The sequence below is a fragment of the Lissotriton vulgaris genome, chromosome 1_1, assembly GCF_964263255.1.
Source record: "Lissotriton vulgaris chromosome 1_1, aLisVul1.2, whole genome shotgun sequence".
Classification (NCBI taxonomy): domain Eukaryota; kingdom Metazoa; phylum Chordata; class Amphibia; order Caudata; family Salamandridae; genus Lissotriton; species Lissotriton vulgaris.
The window spans coordinates 1,533,885,207-1,533,906,450 of NC_141685.1; the positions used below are offsets into that span (position 1 = coordinate 1,533,885,207).

At 48.5% G+C, this 21,244-nt stretch overlaps 1 protein-coding gene across 1 annotated transcript in view; it reads right to left on the reverse strand.

Annotated features, from left to right (window-relative positions):
• The window catches only part of MGAT4C (MGAT4 family member C), a 1,083,724-nt gene extending 1,063,603 nt beyond the window's left edge, over window positions 1-20,121 (reverse strand). Inside the window, exon 1 of the mRNA XM_086936888.1 lies at window positions 19,910-20,121. The gene's annotated coding sequence lies outside the window, so the exon portion shown is untranslated. The remainder of the gene's footprint in view (window positions 1-19,909) is intronic.
• Window positions 20,122-21,244: the final 1,123 nt, after the last annotated feature.

Consider the following 21,244-nt stretch of genomic DNA (forward strand, 5'->3'; position numbering starts at 1 on the left):
ACCGCCATAGGGATTGTGATGTCCCTCCTCGCCAGCTGTTTCATGGCGGTACACCTGCCTTGAAAAGACTGGCGGAAAGAGACATTGGGGGCCCGTAGCGTGCCCCCTTTCTACCTTGCCCACTGATGTGGGCACTGGGGGCACATGTGGGACCGCCTACATGTCCCTGCACCATGTGGCAGGCACTCCATTGTGCCTACGTAGACTTGCAAATCCCTGAATCTAGGGATCAAGAACCTAGCCCTTGGGTGACTGGTATTCACAACACTCGCTGGAGATGGAATAGTTAAGTGTCAGAAAGAAAAAGTTTTTTTTCTTGAGTCCCCTCACTCACCAGGGTTTCCCCACGGTGACATGCTTCATCATTGGGGCCAACCAAGTTCTCTGCGGACTGAGGCGTGCAACGACTTGCGGAATTACGTGGGAGCACTGAAGTTATGGACTATGTGTAGTGCAGTCAGTGTAGTGAAGTGGAGTGGGTTTATAAGTGAGTTAAAACTACCTAGCTAGTCGGCGACGATGATTTATTCTTGCTCCTAGAAGGTATGATTAAACACGGAATAGAACACTAGGGGTCCTAATTACAATGAGTTAAGTGTACCTAGTAATTCGAGTCAACATGTTTTGAGCGTTCCCCAAGCTCTTCGTCAAGAATACACACGGACCAGCCCTGTGTTCGCCACTCCTAGTTGTGCTCAAGTGAGGTAACATCTTAATAATTAAAAGCTGCAATTTAAAGCATGCGTTAGTACATATGTATATTGATAATCAAGTAGTATATTAATAGGGACCTAGCTTTGCCCCATGTTCGCAGAGAGTTGTTGGTATCTCTTGAATTTGAGCATAAGATACGCTGGCTTAGCCACCTACCCTGCAACCTCCGGACCGCATGCGGTCCGAAGGTTGCAGTGTCCAGCGAGAAGTGCCTTTTATTTCACATCATAGCGAGGTGAGAGAGAGAGATAACAATGTTTATTTAGACCATAGACTTTAAAACCATACACAGCTTTTGGATCCTCATAGTGATTACATATAAAAACACATTTCATTTTAACACAATTCCCCCCCACCCCCCAAAAAAATATATAAATCCGTAAAATTGTCATCCATCGTTTTTGGGGGAACATTTTAAAAAGTTTAGCATCCCTCTTTTAATTTCTCCTTTATAAAGTTGTGTATTGCTTTCAGGAAATTCCCCAAAGCGATTATAATATCTAGGGATAGCATATCCATAAGAAGGCAAGCCGCTTGAGCATGTGAATTCACCTTATATTTTTAAAATATTGGACATAAAAAAACTTTCCGGATTGCTAAAATCAATGTGCAATCAAGCAGTATGTGCAAAATATCATTTTTTACCCCTAGGCCACATTTACAAACACCATCCATTTGGATCAATGCTGCTTTTATTTTTCCTTCCGACTTCCAAGGATTAATACCCACACGAACCCATAGGATTTCGTGTCTTAGCCATTTATTGGGCAAGAAATCTAGATATGGGAACCGGTCCTCCTTTCCCATGCGCTCCTTACCCAGTTAGCTAATCTTTTCTCCCTCACATAGTCAAGGTCTTGTGATCTAGAGTATTGGAGCCCTTGTTCTCTAAGCATTCTCTTGGATGGCTGCGAAAGCCTCAACTTTAGATGCGCCGCTACGGTCTGGAGGGTTTTCCTTACATCCCGTGCCCACCCAAGGCTACTCCTTAGGATTTCCTCTTTGCAACACGTTGAGACCTTTTGCATGCCTTCTGGCTCCTGGCGTTTCTAGAATCTCAGTAGGGACATGTGGGTCTTTACATTCCAGGCTATAAGTCGTACTTCCATTCTGATTGCTTGTATCATGGTACTATTAGGTAAGCCAGCAGCATTTTTAAAATCTTTCCTTCTTCCCGATCCCACTCCCTTTTGCCACTCAAATAGAGCACATCTGCCCTATACAAAACTTGTGGGGGGATTGTTGCTTCAAATGCATTTAACATGGGTCTATGTGACATGCCATATTCTTTGTTAAATTCTTTCAGACCGCAGACTGACGAAAAGGCTTTTGCGGCTTGTGCCTCCAAGTGAGAACCCCACTTCAATGCAGTATCAAACCAAAGGCCTAGGTATTTATATTTGCTTACGATTTCTAATTTATCTTGTCCTAAAAACCAATACATTTTTTTATTTTAAACTCTTTTCCCAAATCGTAAGACCTTTGTTTTTTGCATGTTTACGATTTAAAACTTTTTATCACAGTAATTTTTAAACACATTTAATTTTCTTTGGAGACCCATTTCGGTTTGGTCAAGGATCACAAGATCATCGGCGTATAAAAGACAAGACACTTTATTTCTGTTAATACGCGGGCTCGCGCTTCTTTCAATTTCCAGCACTGTGGGGAGATCTGCTAGAAAAATTGAAAAAAGCTGGGGTGCCAACACGCACCCCTGTCTGAGTCCATTCTTTACAGGTATTTTGTGAGTTAGTGACCCCTTTGTATCTTTAATGACCTGGGCCCAGTTATCGCTGTGTAACTCCTTTAAAATTATCAAAATAATATCCGGTATTCCATAGTTTTCTAGGACTTCCCTAAGGGTATTACGATCCACCCAATCGAAAGCCGCCCGGAAGTCGACAAAGCAACAAAACAAATTGCCATTTTGCTCTATCGATTTTCTGGCCAATGCCCACAGAGCAAAACAATGATCTATTGTGGAGTGACCTTTTTTAAACCTTCCTTGCTCGAGTGGAACAATGGATCCCTGTTCTACCCAATCTTTTAATTTACCTAATAGTTTTTCGCAAAAATCTTTTCTTCTATATCTAACAGGTTAATATGTCTGTAATTCTTTGGGGCATATACATCCCCTTTCTTGTTAATCGGCCTAATTATTGCACCCTTCCAATTTATGGGAATCTTCCCTAGTTATAAGATTGCTAAAAACATCTTCGAGAAGAATTCTGCCCAGCAGGACTGATTTGAATTTATTATCATCGCTGGTAGATTATTTGGGCCAGCTGCTCTTGTTAAGTTCAAAGTCCTTATTGTACTAAGAACATTAGCTATTGAGCAATCTGGTTTAAAGTTCTCTACCAGGCCGCTCCAATCTCTTGGACTCTCCTCTCCAATCTCCCTCTCTTGGGAGTATAATTCCTGTAAATAGTCTTCCCATGCCCCCTCTTCCACTACGCAAATCATTGGGGCAACAGAAGGTTCTGTAGCTGATTTTATTAGCGTCCAGAACTGACGAATGTTCTTAGATTCTATTGCCTCCAATAGTTTTCCCAAACACAATTCTTTGTGGACCCTTTTGGCATTATGGACAAGTGAGGTATATTCTCTCTTTATTTTAGCGAGATTTTCAGCCCTAGCCTGGTCGAATTTTTTGTGTAACCTGCGTTCCTCTCTCCTTAGTTCTTTTTTCTTATTTAAGCAATCTATATTAAACCAATTTCCTTGTTTGCCTGCCTCCTTTCTTTATCCTTGGGTGCCCTTACATATGTCTTAATTCTAGATACATTTAACTACCTGATCTATTTTGTCAACATACCATGATAAGTCTTGGCCTCTCACGCATCCTAGGTTAACATTTTGTTGCAGACAAGTTAACCTTTCGATATAGACAGTTTCTAAGCGTCAGAGGCCAATCCTTTACTGGGCAGGTCTGCAAGCTTTGGATACAATTTCCCCTGCACATCAGGGCTATCCCCGCGCAAAGCAACCCTCCCATTTCCTTAACTAACGACAAGGCCGGTACAATAACACTTTTCTAGCACTAAAAAATGTCTGCACTTTAAAGAAGGCCTGTTCTGCCTTTGGTGAGAGGAGGGGTGCCCATGCTAGCCAAGCTCCTTTAGAATCGTGTCATGTTACACCACTTTAGTAACTTTAAGTAATTTTTGTGTCCAGCGAGAAGTGCCTTTTATTTCACATCATAGCGAGGTGATTAAAGCACAATGGCGGTCATCAATGCCTGCAGCAGCTTGATGAAAGCGTCAACATTGTCTGCTTTCATATATTACTATAGCCTGATGAAAAATCACTTGAACTAAAAGGGACGCCTCGGCAGAGAGTGCAGAGGTACTCTTCTCTTAGCTTTAGTAGTTATCAAAACTGAAGTCGCCCACTTATAGGGTCTTTGACCAGTACTTCCACAAATGTATATCACCTGTTAGAACTGGGATTTCTGGTTGGCTAAGGCGTGCGCCAAAGTCAGGCAGAAACCAGCACTCTAGTCAGGGCAAGGGAGTTACACGCCAAAGATAACAGCTGCTCACCCTCTTGGTAGCAAGGCACGAGCAGTCAGGCTTATCCCGGAGGCAATGTGTAAAGCATTTGTGCACACACACAGCAACAACATCCCAGGCACACAAAAAAAGGAACTCCATACAAGGGTATATAAAATTAGCTTTTGTATTCTCATAACACATTAGAATAGTACACACATAACATACACGGTGCCAACTGGCACGGGCAATATTCACAAGGGATTATTTACACAGGACAGGGCCACGTGGACCACTATCAGGGTCATAACTTAGCAGAAATTGGTACAAGTAAAAATAGATCATAAACCTACAACCAGTAGCCACTGGTAATCACTGTACTCCACCTCAACCTGTAACATAACTGCATTATTCACAGTCACCTCAGGCACGAATTACCTTCGGAGCCAACCTCACCAGCATAAACACATTATGCAATCTCTCACTAGTCTAAACACATTAGACTCTACCTCCTAAGTATAACTCACATTAGGGCGTGAATCACAGAGTGAAACATAACCTCACTGGCATAACCACATGGAATGCAAAATAACCTCATAATAATAAACCACAGTTCAGCGGTATACAACACAGGGTGCGTAAAACATACCAAATGCATTACATTTCCTAGCACCACAACCCCTTCAGCACATAAATCACATTAGGGCCTTGCGCCCTTTACATCTACCAGCCCCCTGGCCAACTGGCCATCTAAGAAGGGGCTCAAATGCCCAGTGTCCAGAATGTCAGGGCACGCTGCCAATGCAACGCCAGTCAGGGGTGCGCCGTCTGCGCAAACCTAAACATTGCAGCTGCCAACTACTTGCCGGGCAGCTGAGAACAATCACCCGGAGGCCTAAACGCTGCAGCTGGCACTAAGTGCTGCGCAGCTGTGGAAATCCAAGGTAGGGCAAAGGAGTGTGCCTCACTCCTGAGTCCAAAAGAACACCTGTCCCCTGAAAGAAAAAGTCCTAAACGGTGCAGCTGCCCACTACTTGCTGGGCAGCTGTGAGATCAAATCTGCGGCATAGACTCTCACTGGCCTTCAGGAAAAAAATTGCACCACCCGCTGGAGCCATCTGGCTCTAAAGACAAATACGGGCCCTGGAGCACTCTGGCTCCCGAAATCAACTGTGCCACCAGGAACACACTGGCCCCTTAAACCATCATGCCCCTCATCGCATGGGGCCCTCTCAGGATGTATGGCCGACTGGAGCAGCTGCCCTCTAGCCATCGGGGTAGTTGGAAACACTCATGCGAGCGTGGCACCACAGTGCCCTCTGGCCCCTACTGGGTCTGAAAAGAACTTGCCCCGGTTGGAGCCATCTGGCCCGTAAACTGAATGCCTTCCCCAGGGGAGCAGCCTGCTCCCAAGTGGGGCCGCTCGGGACACAACTGGGACAACCCCAAACACTGTCCTTACCTGGCTCCTGGCGTGGTTGTTAATACGCAGCGGGGGCGGGACCAACCATGTGCCTCGGGCCCCCAGCGCCGCCAACCTCTCCACAGCGGGGCTCTCTCTTCGACTGCGGGCGCCTGCAGGGCTCTCCCACCTTCGGGGAGCCCCGCCTCACTTCGGCACCATTCTTCACCCTGTCCCCGGTCTCGGGACCGGGACTTCTCTTATGGAGCTAGTGAGGCTCCCGGCTACCGCCATCTTCTTCTAGTCCTACCGCGGCCCCGCCCATGTCACAGGCAAGCTTGCCTGGCTTCCGGGGCGGCCACGGCGGGACTGCAGCGGCAATCTTTCGTGGCAAAAAAGGAGGGGTAGGCTCCCTCTGTAATTTTAGCGATATACAGCAGGGTGGGCACCCGCTGTAATTAAAGTCGGGCACAACAACGGAGTGGGCACCTGTAATGAATTTTAAATTAAAACAAAAGACGCAGGGTGGGCACCCACGCAATAAAGTATTTCAATAAACGGGGTGGCACCCGCATCCATAACGAGACAAGCAGTGTGGGCACCTGCCAGTAAATCTTAAAGTAAGCAGGGTGGGCACCTCGGCAAGGGCTGCAGCACTGCGCAGCTCAGCCCCCAGGCTCTCCCTCGTTAGGGGAGCAAATCAGAAAGCGCGACCAGTTCTCCAACAGAGCACAGGAATGTTGTGGAAAATCCTGGCAAGGATAAAGAGCAGGTCCAGGAAGTCCATCAGGTATCCAGGGCAGGGCAGGGCCCAGGGAGGCAAGCCTTCCCCTGGGCCCCAGCAGCAGCACGCCCCTGGTTGTTTCAAGTGTCAGAACAAGAGAAATTTTCATAGGGTCACAGCCCTTTTTTATTGACAGGAATCCTTTGTCTACAAAGGTGCAGGCAAGGGGCGAACCAGATGCAACTGGTTCTGGAGCACTTTGTTTTGCTCAGCCCCTCTGCCTATTCACAGGGTGGGTCAGGGACATCAGACACACCACAGGGGGTGTAGCTAGCTTTGTGGAGGGAAGGCCCAGCCCTATTCAGGTCCCAGGTGCACTCCTCCCTCCCATCAACAAGCAGATCTCTCCATTCAGCACCGGGGCAGACCCATCCTGACTCCTGGAGCCAGGCACACCAGCCCGCTCCAGCCAATCACAAGCCAGACAGTCAATTCACATTCACTGCACAGACATGCCAACTTCTAGAAGTGGCACTTCCTCACTAGACACAATAAATCCGCGCACATCATCGTGCAGCATTTAATCTCACGAGTTCGCACATACCAAACTCGACCTTGCACTCCCCACACATCAGGAACTACCATGGACACACATATCCCCATGGATTCCTTTGGAAGGGCATGCCGCTCTCACCACACATACACAGAGAGCGCACACACTTTACACTGGACCTCAGTGAAAAAGTGCGCCAAGGCCTAAAATCACCAACACCAGGTTACAGAAACAGGCTAGGAACATGCGAAAAGTGTTGGGGTGAACCTGCCAAAAGGGCCAAGTCCAACATCACCTAATTGTTCATTTAGTAAATATTAAATGAAAATATAGTTTAGCAGATAGCAATATAGCTGAATAACGTTTAGTGCATTGTTAGCAAAAATTAAAACCACATTTCTTAGCATTATAATTAGTGGTGCACAAAGCATGCATAAGTTATTCTTGCGTGATTATGTGAAATTGCGAATTAATTTATGGAATTATGGACAATTACGTTGAATGCAAAAACGACATTTGAAGCTATATTTAGGCGCAAAGTACATCAATGGATATGAGGAAGCATTTTGCTCTAAAAAAAAATCACAAAAAAACCTAAGCAGCAGTCACACGTATTCTGGTCATTTGTTTAGTTCCTAATCACATCACCTTATTTTAGCATAGTGGTGTCATGACGTCTTGTCAACAAAACATAAAGCTAGGCATTGTTCATAAACCTAGGTGTAACTTCTTGTATGCTTTTTTTCCAGAATATAGAATGGTAAAAGGCATAAAAAATGTTAACATGTAACCCAGTTTTATAAAACTGTTAAAAAGGCTATTTATTCCTTTGACAGCACAGATTTTTAAACTCAGGTTTCGCTTCTTTATCTGTTCAGAACCACAGATTGTAAAAGACTGGAAAAAACGTAAAACTACCGGTGGGGCTTGCATTAATCTTACACAGGCAGAGAGTTATATGACTGGTGATGTTTCACGATACGTCACTAATTATTGAATTTTATTCTGGGGGGCAAATGTCTTATTGGCACTAATCGTTTTTTACAAAACTGCTTCTCTTACAATATCCAACGCTGAGCCTGAAGAGAGAGAATGTATGGGATTTGAAGGCCAACAAGTGATTTCAGCAATAAAGACAGACCCTTGCCATCTGTGTATAAAAAAGGTTGTAATCTAGGTTTCGTTTCACAAAATTCGCGTATATCAAAAAAAAAAAACCTATGGGGGAACTAGGATTCAACCAAAGTTCGTTGTAATCACCTTACTAGGTTTACCTGGAGATAAATTCATCAGGCACAAGCTAAGCTTGCCCCATTGTTCAACAGCAGCAGATCTGCAGGCACCAAAGCAGTGTTAACAATGAAACTTTGACATTCACAACTTTCTGGTTAAATCTTTTGAGGCAAAAGTTTAGCTTATTTTACTCGTCTGAGCTACGTTGTATATATGATCACCACCAACCACCCGGGGTGTAAAAAGAAAGAATTGGGACACAGGAAGGCAGCATGCATATAGCACGGAGTTTTCTAAGCATATTATTGCAAGGCTCTGTTAATCAATACGACTTTTGTGCACTAATCCCATATGTATTCCTGTGTCAGTTTACAGTAAAGCAATGTATATGCACACTTTGCATACACTAGACCCGACTGACTCATCAATTTGCACTCGGCAAGCAGTTTGACAAGGGCAAGTGTTGGTGTTTACCACTGATAGGCATTTACAAAATGTAACCTAGCAGTTGTAAATCCATATACACCTACCTCATAATGTCCCATGGCAGCATAAAACTGCGCACAAGTAAATATGAGGCAAAGGGTGAGGAGTTGGCAGTTTAATGCACCGATACCCATGACGGTTTGGAACCTCTGCTCTGCTATCACATCATTTGGTGTCCATTTGCAAATCTCTATTCGACCCTCCCTTCCCCACCCTGAAAACTGTCAAATTGGTACTCCAGGCCAGGGCTGTAGCAAATCGTTTTCTAGTATGGGAAGGCATGTGCAGCAAAAGTACAGCGGGACTAGCTTTCCACTTTGAAGAAATGCAGATGCAAAAAGCCACGTGACTTTCTCAGGCATATACCTGGAAACCTGCGACTGGTGCATTTTGGCAGGCATAGCCCTGGAAAGGTTTGAGAATCTGAAAAAGTTGTAACCTGCAAACGTGAAAACATATCTCTGCGTGTCAGTTGTGGCTCGTGGAGGGAGTGCAGCGGGGCGGGGGAGGGGCAGGATGGGGGTGTTAGACCTGACATCATTGGCAGGAGTCTCCCTTGCATTTTTGATGTATTGCCTCCTCTGTTTTGATATGTTTTTGCTGGATGTATGCTTTGGGGACTGTGCCACAGCTAATCAGTGCCACAGTGCAAGTGCTCCCTATGTTAAATTGATACATTAGTTGTTTATTCCATGATTGGATTATTTGATTTATCTGTCAGCCCATAGTACAGTGCACCATGTGTGCCCAGGGCTTGTAAATCAAATGCTGCTGGTGGGCTTGCAGCACCGGTTGTGCCACCCACAGAAGCAGCTTGTAAAGTGTGGCTCAGGCCTGCCTTTGCAATGCATGTGTGCAGTCTAGCACTGCCATGTCGACTTGGCCAAGTGCACCCACTTGCCAGTCCCTAAACCTTCCTTTTGCTTCATATTAGACACCCCTATGGTAGGCCCAAGGGCAGGGTGCATTGTAAATATAGGGTAGGACATGATCTGATGTGTGTAGCATGTTCTAATAGTGAATTACAACCATTTTCGCTTTTCACTATTGAAGGCTACCTGTTCTCATAGGCTAGAATGGGCAGTTAGAATATTACATTCTTATAATCCTAACTGACTCAGGGAACATGGTAGAAATTCGAATTTAGTATGCCTGAACTCAGAATAATAAAAATACATCTTTTAATATCCTGTGTTTGCAAATACGACTTTTAGAAAGCAGGTATTTGCTTGCCTAACCATTTGATCCTGCCTCTGCTGGGTTGTGTATTCCTTGTCTGGGTTTGTGTGTGACAGGGCTGGGGAATTCCAGGAGACAGGCTGGGCAGGCCAGTAGTGAATAGAGAGATCTGCATCTAGATGGGAGGGAGGAGTTGCACCTGGGACCTAAATAGGGCTGGGCCTTCCCTCTACAATGCTGGCTCCACCCCCTGTGGCTTGTCTGATGTCTCTGTCCTGCATTGTGAAAGGAGAGGAGGAATCATGTCAAAAGAGTGCTCCAGAGCTGTATCCTCCCTCCCCTGTGCTGGCACCACCTCCTGTGGGGCGGCTGATGTCTCTGCCCTGCACAGTGAAAGGAAGAAGAGAGTCATGTAAACAAAGTGCTCAGGAACTGGTTTGGACTAGGCAGAGGCCTCTCTGCCTTCAGAGAACAAAGGATTTTGGGGTATAAATATTGGGACCCTGATCCCAAGAAATTAGATCACTACTGGAAGAAGAAACCTTTCTGCCAAGGAGAAGAACCAAGGAAGCTGCAGGAGTTTGGAATGCCCCTCTGCCAGTGTGCTGTTTGCTGGGATGGCCTGCAGTGGTTGCTTCATTGCCAAGGGAAAGAAGAAGAAACTTCGTAAGGACTTTCATCTACAGAATATTCTCCAAGGGCTCCTGTATAGCGAGCCTAAGGTTGCTGAGCCTGGGTCAGCCCGTGTTAGCCCGTGTGCTGGTGGTACCCCAGCGCTTCAGAGCCTTCCTACTGGGTTTGGCTCATAATGTTCCTTTAGCTGATCATCTGGGGCAGAACAAGACCTTTGAAAGGCTTGTCTCCCACTTTTATTGGCCCCAGATGCGGAAGAGTTCAGATACTCGATGTAGGACCTGCCAAACTTGCCAGGCAAGTGGGAAGAGTGGGAGGAGGCACAGGGCCCCTCTCCAACCTTTCCCTGTAGTCAGTACCCCCTTTGAACTGGTGGGCATTGACATTGTGGGGCCACTGGACCCCAAGACAGCCATGGGCAACAGGTTTATCTTGGTCTTGGTGGACCATGCTACCCGGTACCCGGAAGCCATTCCGCTCAGGACAGTGATGGCCCCCGTGGTGGGACGTGCTCTGATGGGGATCCTCTCCCGTGTGGGGTTCCCCAGAGAGGTTGTGTCTGACCGAGGTACAAACTTAATTTCTAATTATATGAAGTCTCTGTGGAAGGAGTGTGGTGTTACCTACAAGTTCACCACTCCTTACTACCCACAAGGTAATGGGCTGGTTGAAAGATTCAACCGGACCCTTAAAGGCATGATCATGGGTCTTGAAGAACCAATGAGGCGTAACTGGGACGTCCTCTTGCCATGCCTTCTGTTTGCCTACCGTGAGGTACCACAAAAGTCTCTAGGGTTCAGCCCCTTTGAGCTTTTGTATGGTCACCCGGTAAGAGGACCTTTGAGTTTGGTCAAGGAAAGCTGGGAGCAATCTCACAGGAAACCTTCCCAGAATGTATATAGCTACATGCTGGCCTTCAGGAACCACACTCTGCGTTTCAGTGATCTCACCCAGGTGAATCTGGAAGCCAGCCAGGAGGAAATGAAGCGGTGGTGCTATCAGAATGCCACTCTGATTGAGCTTCAACCTGGACAGAAATTTTGGGTCATGGCCCCTGTGGAGCCTTGTGCGCTCCATGACAGGTGGACCGGTCCATATGAGGTGGTGGAGCACAAGAGTGATGTCACTTATCTGGTGAACTTGCGGTCTCCCATGAACCCCTTGAGGGTCCTGCATGTTAACAGCCTAAAGCCCCACTTAGAAAGGTCCGAAGTGGGCATGCTCCTAGCGACAGATGATGGAATGGAGGAGGAGACCTAGCCTCTTCCTGACCTCCTGTCTGTGACGGAGCAAGATGGGTCAGTAGATGGTGTCAGACTCTCTGCCACACTGACCCCTGATCAGCAGCAAGATTGTCACCAGCTGTTGGGGCAATTCTCTGATCTATTTTTCTTGATTCCAGGTGTCACAGAGTGGTGCGTCCATAATGTGGACACTGGCGACAGTCCTCCTGTGAAGCACAAGGCTTACAGAAGGCTTACACAAGGCTTAAGGGTCCCTATTTGGACAAAGGTGATAAACATTGCCAACTAGAGACCCCCAGATCTAACAGGGGGCAGTACACTCCGGTTGAAGTTTGTTTCATTTATTTACATTAATCCAGTCGGCCGTGAGCCGGAGTTTACTACCCCCCACCCTGCCCTTCCCCCGCCCCGCCTCACCACCCCGCGGCACTCCCTGCACGAGCCACTACTGCAGGGTGCAGATGTATGTATTTTCCCTTGAATCACACCCATTCTGTTTAAAACTTCTCCCAGAGTAATACTGCATTTTATTAGGCGGTTTAAAGTGAAGACCTTTTCAAATAAATTACACTGCTTAACTAGAGGCTGGTCGCTAAGAGGATTGTAAAACTTTTTGTTTACTCTGTCAAAGTTTTGTGAAGTTCCAAATTCTAAAACATTTTAAAGCTTACCTTTGCCTCTTCCATGTTATTCTGCACAATCCAATGTGAATTTCACCAATTTATAAGATTATTTTCACCATATTACTATCATGGGTTTGCAGAATTTTTGTCAGCAAGTTTAGCTTCTGCCACATAAAGTATTTCAAATCCTACAAGTTGTCTTAACATCTATAGAGCTTAGTGATGGCGTTCACATACATTTAAATCCAGTCCTGTGTCCTCTCAATCTCCCATGAAGGATTCCCGCGAATGTGATGTCCCTTCTTTTCAAGCCTCGGATATGGAGACTGAAATTGTGCAATATACTGTACCAGTGCTGAGGAACAACTTACTCTATAGCAAAATTTAATTTGCCAGCTAGCATTTTCATACAGAAAGAAAACTGTGCCCCTTTCGTAATAAATGCTGCAATATAGCGTATGCTTTAAAGTAAAAAGGAAAGTCTTGTTGTATATTATTTTTGAATGCTAAAACTGCCCCTTCTCATCCAACATCAGGCCAACGATAACAATAAACAGATCAACAGAATTTGTATAGCGCGCTACTCACCCGTTAGGGTCTCAAGGCGCTGAGGGGGGTGGTTGCTACTGCTCGAACAGCCAGGTCTTGAGTTGTTTCCTGAAGGAGAGATGGTCCAGTGTCAGCGTAGGTGGGTGGGGAGGGAGTTCCATGTCTTGGCTGCCAGGTGGGAGAAGGATCTTCCTCTGACATTGGATTTGCGGATTCGTTTACGGAGGCGAGGGCGAGGCTGGCGGAATGGAGCTGGCGGTGGGTATGTACAATGTCAGTCGGCTGTTGAGGTACTTTGGGCTCTTGTCGTGGAGAGCCTTGTGTGCGTGGGTGAGGAGTCTGAACGTGATCCTCTTGTTGACAGGGAGCCAGTGCAGGTCTTTCAGGTGGGCAGAGATGTGGCTGTGGCGAGGGATGTCCAGTAGAAGTCGTGCTGAGGCGTTCTGAATGCGCTGGAGTCTTTTCTGGAGTTTGGCTGTGGTTCCAGCGTAGAGGGTGTTCCCGTAGTCCAGACGGCTGGTGACGAGGGCCTGGGTGACAGTCTTCCTGGTTTCGGTGGGGATCCATCGGAAGATCTTTCGGAGCATTCGCAGGGTGTTGAAACAGGATGACGAGACGGCGTTGACTTGCTTGGTCATCATGAGGGAGGAGTCCAGGATCAAGCCCAGGTTGCGTGCGTGGTCCGTTGGCTTGAGTGCGGTGTCCAGGGCAGGGGGCCACCAGGAGTCATCCCAGGCGGAGGGAGATGGTTCGAGGATGAGGACTTCCGTCTTGTCTGAGTTCAGTTTCAGATGGCTGATCTTCATCCATTCCGCGACGTCTTTCATTCCTTCCTGGAGGTTGACTTTGGCGGAGGTGGGGTCGTTGGTGAGGGAGAGGATCAGCTGGGTGTCATCGGCGTAGGAGATGATGTTGAGGTTGTTTTGGCATGTGATGGCTGCGAGAGGGCTCATGTAGACGTTGAAGAGGGTGGGGCTGAGTGAGGATCCTTGCGGAACGCCGCAGATGACTTCGGTGGCCGAGGAGCGGAACGCGGGAGGCGGACTCTCTGGGGTCTTCCGTCGAGAAACGAGATGATCCACTCCAGGGCCGCTCCTTGGATTGCGGTGTTGCTGAGGCACTGTATCAGGGTGCAGTGGCATACGGTGTCGAAGGCTGCTGAGAGGTCCAGGAGAATGAGGGCAGCAGTTTCTCCGTTGTCGAGCAGGAACCTGATGTCGTCGGTGGCTGCGATGAGGGCGGTCTCGGGCTGTGGTTTGCTCGAAACCCGGACTGTGAGGGGTCGAGGGATCCGTTGGTCTCGAAGAAGGCGGAGAGTTGTCTGTTGACGGTCTTCTCAATGACTTTGTCTGGAAAGGGAAGGAGCGAGATGGGGCGGAAGTTCTTGAGGTCCGTGGGGTCCGCGTTGGGTTTCTTCAGGAGGGCGCTCAGCTTGGCATGTTTTCAGCTCTCCGGGAAGGTGGCGGATGCGAAGGAGCTGTTGATGATGTTCCGGAGTTGGGGTGCGATGATGGAGTCAGCTTTTTTGAAGATGTGGTGTGGGCAGGGGTCGGTAGAGGAGCCGGAGTGGATGGTGTTCATCAGGCGGGTGGTGTCTTCAGTGCTGAACGGGGTCCAGGTGCAGAGGGTGGTGGTGGGGGCGTTGGTTCAGTGGTTGGGTCCGTGGTCTGCGGGCCGAAGCTGTTGTGTATGTCGGCGATCTTGGGGTGGAAGAACGAGGCGATTGAGTCGCAGAGGTCTTGCGAGGGTGTGATGTCGTTGTTGCAGGCGCTGGGGTTGGAGAGCTCTTTAACGATGCTGAAGAGTTCCTTGCTGTTGTGGGTGTTGTTGTCCAGTCGTTCTTTGAATGTTGTCTTCTTGGTGGTGCGCATCAGCTGGTGGTGTTTGCGGGTGGCGTTCTTGAGGGCGGTCATGTGTTCTGCCCTCTGGTCGTGGCGCCAGGGTTTCTCGAGGGTGCGGCAGGTTTTCTTGGAGTTTTTGAGTTCGTTGGTAAACCACAAGGCTTTCCTGCGGCCGGGTCTGCTGGGAGGATTCTTCAGTGGTGCGAGTTCATCTGCGCAGTTGATGAGCCACTGTGTGAGGTTGCGGGCTGCTTCGTTGGGGTCCGTCGTGTTGGTGGGCGGGTTCTGGCTGAGGGTGGTGGTGAGCTGGTCGGCGGTGATATTGCTCCAGCTTCTGCTGGAAACCTGTTGTGGGTGGTGGTGGATCATGGTTCTCCTGAGGCTGAAGTGGACGCAGCTGTGATTTGTCCAGTGTAGTCCGGTTGAGTGGCTGAAGGAGATGTGCTTGCTGGAGGAGAAGATGGGGTCGAGCGTGTGGCCGACGTAGTGGGTGGGGGTGTTCACCAGTTGCTTGAGTTCGAGGTTGGCGAGGTTATCCAGCAGGGCGGCGGTGTTGAAGTCCTTGTTGTTCTCCAGGTGGAAGTTGAGGTCCCCTAGGAGGATATAGTCTGTGGAGGTGAGGGCGTGCGATGGCTTCGCTGAATTGTGTGCATGGTCCCGGGGGTCTGTAGATGAGGGTGCCTCTGAGGGTGGTCTTGGGGTTGGTGTGTATCTGGAAGTAAAGGTGCTCGGCGGCGGTGAGGGTGTCGTCGGAGTTGGTCGTGATGCGGATGGTGTTTCTGTGGACGATGGCGATGCCTCCTCCGGTTTGGTTGACGCGGTCCCTCCGGGTGATCTTGTAGCCCTCTGGGATGGCTATGGCGATGTTGGGGGCTGAGGAGGCGTTCATCAATGTTTCTGTGAGGAAGGCGATGTCTGGTGATGTTGAGTTGCGGAGGTTCCAGAGTTCGATGGCGTGCCCGTGGACGGAGAGGGTGTTGAGCAGGATGCACTTGAGGTGGTTGTTGCTGGGGTTCGGCTTGGCGGGTGCGGTGCACGTTTGGAGGCAGGTGAATTGGCAGGCTTGGCAGGTGAAGGGTCCGTGGGTGCGTCTCGGGGTGGCTCGGTAGCAGGCGGGGTTCCGGCAAGCATTGAGTGCGTGGAGGGTTGCGGCGTTGTAGGTTCGTCGGGTGCGCTGGCATCGGCGAGGACCAGGGGTTCTGGTGCTGGGCACGGTCCAGGCGCGGACGGGTGTAGATGGGCTTGCCTTTGGCGTGCCTTCGGCGCACAATTGGCGCGTCCGCTGCGCGGTCGCTCTGTGGTCATCATAAGTAAGGAGCCGGGAGGGAGGAGCAGCTGGGTGGCGGGAGCGGGGCGGCGAATGGGCTTGAGGGTGGGCGGGGCCTCCTGGAGGGATAGAGCAAGTCTGGTGGTGGGCGGCTCAGCGGCGGCTGGGTCGTCCGAGGCAATCAGCAAGCTGGAAGAGGAGGCTGGCTGGAGGGCAGCAGCGTGAGGGGGCGACCTAGCCTGGAGATCGATTATGATGCTGTGCGGAAACTTTCCGCCCGACACGTCTCGGATTCGGTACCGACAGACTCGCGTTCGGTGGTTCCGCCCGACCGATTACGATGCGACCGAATACTGCTCGGTTGAGTCCGATTGTTTCCTATGGAAGCCTGTGTTCTGCCTGACAACCGTCATTAACACAGGCTCCTATGGGGAAATGAGGTGTGTTTGTAAAACCCTGCACAGTGTCGTGGGCACCCCATTGTGCCAGCCACACAGTGCAGGGTTTTACAGGGGGTCTCTTGGGTACCCCCTTCAGCCCACAACCGGAGGCCGCAGGATGAAGGGGGGCCTGCTAGGAGCCTCCAAAGTCACTTTCTGACAGCCTTTCCATGTCAGACAGGCCGACTCGGAAAAGCTGTTGGAAATCGGCATCATAATCTCAAGGTTGGAAACCCTGTCCATAGAGGTGTACAATGCAGTTCCGTCCGACACGAATTCTGCGAAAGCCAGTCGGAATCAATTCGGAATGACTGTGTGGTTTACATTCCGACCACAAACATCGTTATTGGTTGAGCGGATTGCAAACCGACCAAATCGGTCAGAAGGGTCAAGGGCAAGTAACTGCACTTCTCAGCACTGCCTCAATACATTGAATAGAAGAATACCAGCACTTCTCAGTAGCAAAAGGGTAATGTGGATAGTGAATACCAGCAATTCTATATTTACATTCAAGGCACTGCTTATACAACACTGACTTGGTGATGAACCTTTTTACGTAGATTGGCAGCACCCTGCTGGGTAGGTTTTCCTTGGGCGGAAGATGTGGTTTGTAGAGAGACCTATGTGGGAAATGCTCGGTGTGGTTTTCTGTCCTGTATCCTGACCTGGGGGATGCTCTTATGGTACCACATGTGGCTGCGCCTGAGGACATCAGTGACGTGTCACTGGCCCCAGTCTTCCCCCACATATTTAATGAGAAGTGACAGGTGACGGAATGGAGCCACAGGTGAGGTCCTCCTTCAGGTAAGGCGAATTGAAGGTGTGGATGGCCTAGACAGTGACAACCTGACTGCTGTCATCTTAAACCGGGATTTTTTACCCAGGGGCCATTTTTTTTTTTCTGTGTCAGTGTTGGTGGATCTGGTGGGACGGTCTCGTGGTACAAAAAACATGTACCATGAAGCTGTCCCTTTAAGGGGACTTGGTATTCATTAGCTCTGCCCAGTGCCTTCAAGCACAGATTTATCGCAGAACGTGCTCCTTTGCTGAATGCTGCTTCAAGGTGACAGATGTTGTTACACATGAAAAAGGCGGCGCATGAATACAGTTGTGGATGAATGCTGATTACGGGAGTCCTTGACTATCAAGCCGCACACATCACACAAAACTCCCATCTCTGGCGCGTGCACGCACACAAGCAATTAGCACACTGCACATCCGACCGCCAAATGATCGGGAATAACTTCTGACGCCTCCGCTCTTCTGAACGGAATTCCATGTGACTACTTGTGTAAAACATAGATTTACCAGCTAGTACCTGGCGCAGGCTGTATTGTTATCACAGGTCACGCGATGTCCATGAATTTCAACCAGGAAGAGGCAAGAGCGAGCACCACTGAAGAAAAATAGTGTTAACATTACCAATCTCAACGCTGTTAACCTCGAAAGATGAATATCTGAGTCGACCCTATACCCCCTTAGTTGCTCAGCTCACTGAGCTATCTCGCCTGCCTTGGAATATAAAAAAACGCAGTCAGTTTGCAACTTAACTCTGTCCTGCTAAGCATCACTGCTACTTGCCAGTGGGAAATGTCAATTCATTTGCATATTAAAGGTCGTTTGCATAGTAAAATAGTTCTTTTTCGTACAATTGGCTCCTCGTGCTAACCTCCGCATGCATAAAACTCTTCTGCAAAATAGAAGGTTGAGCGTGAATCCCAAAATCTAATGGAAATGACATTTTCAACTGGCGCTGATCAGTTCGTGTTGGCATTTCTGGGCTGGCACACGAGTGACTAATGCTTTCTGGGAAGCACGGACAGGTGTGTTCGACTCGGAGTGACTTTCCCAAGCTCATTAAAAGATAGCATCTCTAACGTGTCCAACGGAAAATGCAGATATGCCTTGATGGATGGAGGAAGAAAGCTCGCATGTTTAATTATTTTAACAGCCATGAAGGAATCAATACGGAGTACAAAAACAGCTTGCGGTCAATACGCGAGCACCTAGAAAGAAGTTATTAAAACGCCATTACGTCTAGCGACGCATGACAGGAACCATGCAGGGACGTGAGGCGAGAAAGGGAGCCGCGGAGGAGCTGAGGCTGGACAAGACCTGTGCGGGGAGCGGGAAGTTGTGAAGGATGCTCAGCCATTCTGTCCCCCACAACATGCACTTAGGAGGCCTGCGCGGAACTCAGCCTGTCATCCTTCACAGGTCAATAAAACAAATATCACTAACTTGCGTTATATGTCAGTGCCTCGGACAATTTATATTTGCAATACATCTAGTAAATAAGAACACGAGACATTCATGCTGAGTTGACCAGCCAGTTGGCTTCCAGAGTGAGTACTAAATGATTCTAAAGTTACTTTTTGGAACTCTGCTTCACTGGGCGATCAAAAGGTGAGACATAACTTGGAAGGTGCGGTGGCCAATTATCGCATGATAACTCCCGTTGGAACGCTCGTTAATGGTATAGGGAGACGCGTATGCATTATACTGTAAACTCACTGATTCCACTGTCTTGTAAGTGTTCAGAAAGATTTCAAACACTAATTCCACCAAGTCCCTTACATCCCGACATTCACTTAAATTGACCCTAGAAAAAATGCAGAAAAAACTCACTGCGGTGCTGCGCAACGTAATAAGTGGAAGTCCAGAGGAGTGCGAGGGGATGCTGGAACTGACAAGGAAGGTTTCACGCATCCAATCCTGTGCGCGGGAGTAATTGCCGCCGCTCCTTCGCTGAACTTGGCCCGTCCTGCAGCATCCCCATTGTACGCTGCCCCTGACGAGACTGGCAGGCTATTGGATTCCTCATACACTCACCCCTGCGCTCCCTCAGTCAATTATATACCTTTATCGTATCTGATTTGTCAGTGTCAGTGTCAGACCTAATCTCCGAAATCCCCACCAGCTCGGGAGTTTTAAGGGCGCTTTTTTTTTTTTTTTTTACAAAAATAGAAATACTGCTGCGGCTTGTGTGAAACTAGGTGACGTGACAGGGAGAAAGAAGCAAGGGCGCGGGCGGTGCTGGTAAAAGTGCGTGTGCAACGTGCTGGGATGCGCGGAGCAGACAACGTGTTGAAAACAGCGCTGTGGAAAGGGGACACCTGGGAGAAGGCACGGCACCAGCTGCGGGGTGCTACATTCAATGATGCCCAAATCTGAAAGTGCCGGCAACTGTTTCTAGCAGCACACAATGATTTTTAAACATTGCATCTCAGCCTTTCGAGGGAGAACTTACATTTCACGAGGATAGGTTTCATATGCGGTACATTGTACTGTCAACATCACAGTTACGGTATATCACCCCACCATATAACACACACTGTCCCCTGCGCATGTAATACTTGTCAGGATTAAAAGAAAGCTCTGAAGGGGTAACGCAGCATCTAATAAATAAATACAGAGCGTATTTTTGATGGTCTGCTAAACTCAGACTCACGGGGCACTATTTCCCTGTAAGTACAAGTTCACATGGTACCCCCAGACAATCACCGTCCAGCCGCCAGGTACTGTACCTTTAAGCCCAGCCACACGCAGCACTGCCCGGCCGTACAGGCTCTCCCGAGCATCCCCGTCTCGTCTCCAGCTGAATCCCGGCGAAGCTGCAGCAGGAGCGGCTCCAGCCGAAGACGTGCCGCGCCGAAGGCAGGAGCTGGACCGGCTCGGTGCAGCAGAGGGATCCCGCGGCCTCACACCGAAGCGAGATAATTGGCTTTCAATGAAGATATGTAAACATCCATCATCCTGGCACGGGCGCTGGAGCTGGGAGCCAGCTCAGCTGTTCTCCAGCATGTACTAGTCTGGGAGCTGATGTCACACGCCATCATCCCCGGCTGCTTCCCATTGGCTTCCCCGGCAGTACCTGCAATCAGATCTTAACCCTGCCGTGTAAGTGACAGCTGAGAGGCCTGATCTCTGGCAGGGGCGCCGGCGAGGAGGGGGCCGGGTAGCACTTCGTCCAGCGGGACATTTCAAGAAGTCATACAATCTGTTTAATCGGTCTAATTTAATAAGATACAAGAAGGATGAAAAGGGATCCCAGCCCAAAGCGTTTATTTTAAATTGATTTGACTGCTGCCTGATCTCCCAGAGTTATCAGACTACGCTTTTCCGAAATATCTCAGCTCATGAAGGCACGAACAAAGTTAGTCAAATGGCAGGTAGTGGGGATGGGTCAGAGCCATTCGCTTGCCACATCATTTTCATTGGGTTTGACTACCAGGTCTGCACTGCTGGGAGAAAATGGGAGCTGGCCAGACCCTCGTTCTGGTTGCAATTCTTGAGCTGGAACTGGGTTCGTGTCAGCTCCACCGATCATCTCAAGGGTGGCCCGGTGCCATGGGCCAACACAGCGAGCAGTGTCCACAAGCCTTTGGAGAGCTTCACTGTGGGAGGTGTAGCATGCCCTTATTTGAGTTTCGATTGTGATTTCTGCATAATGACTCACTTCAAGGGCAATATATGATTCACTTTATGTCCAACAGGTGTTCTGTCTAGGAGAAATTAGAGGAGCACAGGTGGAACCTTACAACTGGCTGCTACCTACACCCAGCAGTCCATCAGAGGAAACAAAGATACACCCTTTGGAGTTTAACTGCTCAAAAAATGAAAAGACAAAGGGAGATTTTATAGCGCTTTTTACTTTCTCATGCACTGGGTTTACATTAGATATACTGTTCTATATATACTCTGTAAAAATTGCAATTGTAACTGCACCTGTAAAATGTTTGTATATAGAGCTTGCTACCACTGAAGAGGCGTTGAAGCGCTTTGCGGCAAGTAGCATGCTAGTCGTAAACCTGAGGTTAGAGGAAAAAAGTTAGTAGAATAGTAAAACGTGATAATTTTCC